Below are 6,126 nucleotides of genomic sequence, written 5' to 3' on the forward strand. Positions count from 1 at the left end.
TCACCTTGGCAATCAGCTTCTGCCTCTGGGAAAGCAAACACAGCCAGCAACTGCACAAAAGCAATTTGTTTGTTTCAATCCATCAGGCCGCAACTGCTTCTCGCTGCCATTGGTATTACAGTAGTTTGGCATTACTCAACTTCACAACGCAGGGCAAAAACAGCTGCCTATTAACACACTGACACTTTTATGGGAAGATTGCAAAAGAAACAAGGTAAATGATCATCTCGAAACGGAATAGTATGCACACAAAACATTTCACGGTGAGGTCTGGGTGATTTTTCCTACACTCATATAAGGGGAAGTTCCTCCGTCAGTCCTGGCCCAAATACATTCACAAAGTTTATTGTAGGTCTGGATTCCTGACTTTACCCAAGTCTTTGAGCCTAGTCAAAAGGAAGTACATTGGATGGGTTGGTTTCCACTTAGCTGGGAAGGGTGTTCCCGTTCCCAGAGGTGCTGCAATATGAGTCGATGCATGGAGTGAAGGAGCCAAGCCGTTTTCAGTCATGTGCAAAAAACATTTAGATTGTGGCCCCTCATAGAGGGGACATATCAGCTATTAAACGATAAAACAGATTTTTTTTTTTTTTTTTTTTTTTTTTATTAGAAAATCTTGTCCACATAACAGTTTTAACAAATACAAAGTTCAAACAGGCAAACATCTTACAATACATCTCTAGCATGTCAAGTTATCCGTTTCACCATTCCCAGCCAAAACCTCCTTTCCACCGTTCTAAGGCGGCATGCTTCCCCCACTTTACAATGTCCCTCTCAATCCTCCCCTTTAGATCTGCTTCCACTCTCCTTATCACTCCCTCTACCCCACAGTCCCGATTTCTCTTCACCAGGTCTTGTCTGGCCAGCCACAAGCTCCTCTTGACGAGACTAATAATCAAAATTATGAGGAACAATGAACCCCCCGAGCCTACCCCTCTTTCGACCCTCGCCCATGTCAAATTAAAACGAGGAAGTACCTGCCTGAGCCATGATCCCGCTCCTAGCCCACGCAGCCGCAGCAAATGGACAGTCCCACATGACGTGCCTTATTGTCTCCACACCCGCACAGCTTGCCCTCGGGCACCCTGAGGATTTTGCCAAGCCATGCCTATACATTATTTCTCGCACCGGCATACCCTTGTGGAGGCATAACCAATTCAAGTCCTTAAGACCATTGTCAAGCCCCCGTGGCTGAATTCCTCTCCACACCCTTGTAGAGGTCCCCACCACTGGAGGCGCAACCACTCTCTGGCTGACCTCCCTGTATAGGACCCTGTGGTCAATTCTGACCGCTGTTTCAGCAGCCTCCGGATGGGTCCGTAGCCACCTGGCTGCATGGTGATAATGCCATGGCTGTTGCTCCGCCCGCGGTGCCAGATTACTCCAGACCATAATGCGTCTGGCCAGATAGGAAAAAAATAGCCGCTGAAAAAACCCGAAGGATGCACCACCGGAGTGGATAACTCCTTGCACAGAAAAGAAACAAAAATGCAGTCCAGTTTCAGTGGGAGGTGAGGCACCTCCCTTCCCCCTGCCTCAATTCCTGCCAACATGCGAGCTCTCGCCACATACTCGTATCTCCCACCCCATAAAAAGGAGAACACAAGGCGCACCAGAGGCCTCCTCATACCGACTGGCAGTGGGTAGACATAGGCCAAGTACAGGAGCGATGGCAGTACATCTACCTTCAGAACAAGTACCTTCCCTATAAAAGTCAAGCATCTGCTCTTCCAGAGCATGAGCTTCTTCTGAACTTTTAACAAGCACCTGGTCCAATTGGCCGTGGCATTGTGAGCTGTCTCAAAGCCAACCCCTAGTACCTTCAGAGGTCCAATGCAGAGCGCCAGCCCCCCTGGTACATTGGTCCTGTCTTTCCACCGCCCAAAGAACTTCACAGAGGACTTGGCACAATTAAGCTTTGCACCAGCCACCCGACCAAAGTTCTGGAAAATCTCCAAGGTCCGAATCAGGCAAGCGTCGTTGTCCAGCAGCAGTGTAGTATCATCTGCATACTGAGACAGCTTAACCCGTAGGCCCCCGCTACCAGGTACCAGGAAACCCTTTACACCTGGGTCAGCCCGAATAGCTGCCGCCAGGGGCTCCATGTAGAGGATGTAGAGCAGCGGTGAGAGCGGACACCCCTGTCTTACCCCTGAGTGCAACCTAAAAACATCCCCTAAGTGACGCATTGACTGAGACCATGCTCCCCACATCTGTGTACAATACCTGTACCCATCTTATAAACCCCTGGCCAAAACCTAACCTGTCTAGTACCCTGAACATAAAACCCCAGTGTACCCTGTCAAACGCCTTCGCCTGGTCGAGGCCAACCACCATAAGCGGCAATTGCCTGTCTTCTGCCCAAGCGACCGCGTCTCGAATGAGCTGCAGATTCCCATCTCACCGAACGCCCCGCCACTCCGCATGTCTGGTCCACATGGACCACGTGTGGGAGTGCTGCTCCTAGTCGATCCGCTAGCACCTTTGCCAGAAGTTTATAATCCACACAAAGCATGGTCAATGGACGCCAGTTCTCCAAGTTCATATGGTCCCCTTTCTTAAACAGAAGGGAGATAACTCCAGTGGCCAAAGACCCTCCCATAGCACCTATACAGAGCACTGCCGACAATACCTCCAACACTACCGGCCCGAGTATGTCCCAAAACTTGAGATAAAACTCCACCGGCAGCCCGTCGATACCGGGTACCTTCCGCCTGTTCATTCTAAAGAGGGCACCCTCAAGCTCCTCAAGAGTGAGCGGTGACTCCAATGCCTGAGCTATGTCCAAAGGCACCCGCTGAGTCATACAGTCCAGGAAATCCTCCCCCCCCTCTTTCTCTACCTTTCTCTCCATAAACATTGTGTTGTAGTGGTCGGAAGCGGCCTTAACCATCTCCAACTCATCTGACACCACCCTACCCTAAGGGAAGTTTCCGCTTTTTTTGTCCGGTATACGGCAGATTACCTTGCGCGGTAAGTATATGGAACTTTATTTCAGAAAACACCATTTTGCGGTGCTTTCCCAGGGTCCAGGCACACATTGCAGGGTGTTTGGAGAAGCCCAACATGCTCCCGAATCCAACGAAATCATCCCTGGAGCACTGGCATTTTCCCCCGAAAAGTTATTATAACAAATGTAATTACTCCACTTTTCACTTTTCGAAAATGCCCATAGTCCGAGTACATGTAATCGACCCGGAACACGACAATTTTAAGGTCCCTTTACAGGGTCCTAAAAATAAGCCGAGATAAACATTTTAAAGGGAATTTTGTGATGAACACTTTGGTGCTATTTGTGTAGCTCTGGCTTCTTCCCTGGCCGAGTTATAAAAATAACGTGGCGACACATTTTTGTCTCTCGAATTAATTTCCCGCTTACACCCACCAGGTGGCAGTATTATTATAGGGTACCTCCACTTGCGTCCACTAGATGGCGCCATTGCTACCATAAATTGGTACTTTGTATCATTAATAACTCCACAAAGTACATATGAACAAACCCTGTGAATTACAGGCTGATTGGAGAAGATCAAATTTTCGCTAAAATAACATGCTACCACTTCCGGTTTACGTTAACTCGAGAATGCTGATTTTGAGGCTAGTATCCTAGGGTCCATATGAAGGTCCGCTGTTACTTTCAGACCAATCAGTGAAGATCTCATTTTTCGCCGTTTTCGCCACATTTACTTTAGCTCATAAATGCTAAACGCCTGGTAGCATTCCGGAGCTTCATGTATGCTTTAATTCACAAAAATAGCGCGCATCTTTAGGTATCATGGACAAGACAATTGATTCAGTATTCACCTTTTTACGGCCTTCGGAACTTATCATGTAAAAGCGAAAATGAATTTAAAAAAGACGTTAAAGGGAGGAGTGAACTTCCAACCCTTCGTATCGTAGTTGAACGTCTTACCCAGACGAGCTACTGGCTATATGCTCCATATTTACCCACATTCCGGAGCCTTGTTTGGGACATTAATTAAACACAGTATTGCTTTTTTTATTTAAACTCACTTTTGCCCACAAATGACCTTGATGGTGGGGGCCCAAAGGACGGTATATTTCTGTAATAGGATGTACAATGTCATAGTCGGTACAGCCCAAAACATGTTACCATACATTGGGATGAGGTTCCAGTGGATTGGGCCGCAATGCTAACCCATTTCTCTGACTGGTTTTGAGTGTGAATTCACGCTATTCTTGCATCATATATGATGCCCGGGTAGCGGGATATCACAATGGCTGTAACTCAGAGGAGCCTGATAGCATTCAGGAGCTTGACATATTCTTTGATTCACAAGAACAGTGCGCATCTTTTGGTACAATCTGTCCATTATTCACCTTTTTACAGGCTTCGGAAGTACAGCCCAAAGGACGGTATATTTCTGTAATAGGATGTACAATGTTATAGTCGGTACAGCCCAGAGCATGTTACCATACATTGGGATGAGGTTCCCGTGGATTGGGCCGCAATGCTAACCCATTTCTCTGACTGGTTTTGGAGTGTGAATTCACGCTATTCCTGCATCATATATGATGCCTGGGTAGCGGGATATCACAATGGCTGTAACTCAGAGGAGCCTGATAGCATTGGAGCATCAGGAGCTTGACATATGCTTTGATTCACAAGAACAGTGCGCATCTTTTGGTACAATCTGTCCATTATTCACCTTTTTACAGGCTTCGGAAGTACAGCCCTAACCCTAACCCTAACCACAGCCCAAAACATGTTATATTTCTGTAATAGGATGTACAATGTCATAGTCGGTACAGCCCAAAACATGTTACCATACATTGGGATGAGGTTCCCGGGGATTGGGCAGAGAGGCTCCCAGGAAATTGTCACACTTGGGTGGGTGCATTTCACACTGTGATCCCCTCAAGGGGGTCACTTTCCTGGAGCTTGCTTATCCGGAAATAGTGCTCCTTGCTCGGGCACACTCTGACCAAGTTGGGTATGGAAGTCCAAGTCTCTGGAGCTCAGGGGGTGCATCACAGAGCTCCATGTACCCAGGAATAGGTGCCTATTTTGGGGTATAATCTCACATTTACCCATTTTGGTCATTTTCCCCTGGAAGTCCAACTTTAACTTTTTAAGCTCTGGAGCTCAGGGGTGCATCACAGAGTACGCGTATCCGAGAATAGTGCTCCATGCTCGGACACACTCAGACCAAGTTGGGTATGGAAGTCCAAGTCTCTGGAGCTCAGGGGGTGCATCACAGAGCTCCATGTACCCAGGAATAGGTGCCTATTTTGGGATATAATCTCACATTTACCCATTTTGGTCATTTTCCCCTGGAAGTCCAACTTTAACTTTTTTGACCTCTGGAGCTCAGGGGGTGCTTCCCAGAGCTCGCGTACCCGGGAATAGGTGCCTATTTTGGGGTACACATTCACATTTACCCATTTTGGTCATTTTCCCCTGGAGGTCCAACTTTAACTTTTTAAGTTCTGGAGCTCAGGGGGTGCTTCCCTGGGCTTGCGTATCCGAGAATAGTGCTCCATGCTCGGACACACTCAGACCAAGTTGGTCATGGAGGTCCAACTTTAACATTTTAAGCTCTGGAGCTCAGGGGGTGCATCACAGAGCTCCACTTACCGGGGAATAGGTGCCCAATTCGGGATACATCTTCACAGTTTGACCCTTTCCCCCTGGAGGTCCAACGTTTGCTTTTTGACCTCTGGAACTCAGGGGGTGCATCACAGAGCTCCATGTACCCGGGAATAGGTGCCTATTTCGGGGTACACATTTACATTTTGACCATTTTGGTCATTTTCCCCTGGAGGTCCAACTTTAACTTTTTAAGCTCTGGAGCTCAGGGGTGCATCACAGAGCTCGCGTATCCGAGAATAGTGCTCCATGCTCGGACACACTCAGACCAAGTTGGTCATGGAGGTCCAACTTTAACATTTTAAGCTCTGGAGCTCAGGGGTGCATCACAGAGTACGCGTATCCGAGAATAGTGCTCCATGCTCGGACACACTCAGACCAAGTTCGTCATGGAGGTCCAACTTTAACATTTTAAGCTCTGGACCTCAGGGGGTGCATCACAGAGCTCCACTTACCCGGGAATAGGTGCCCAATTCGGGATACATCTTCACAGTTTGACCCTTTCCCCCTGGAGG

This window comes from Cottoperca gobio, chromosome 17 (assembly GCF_900634415.1).
Source record: "Cottoperca gobio chromosome 17, fCotGob3.1, whole genome shotgun sequence".
NCBI classification, from domain to species: Eukaryota; Metazoa; Chordata; class Actinopteri; order Perciformes; family Bovichtidae; genus Cottoperca; species Cottoperca gobio.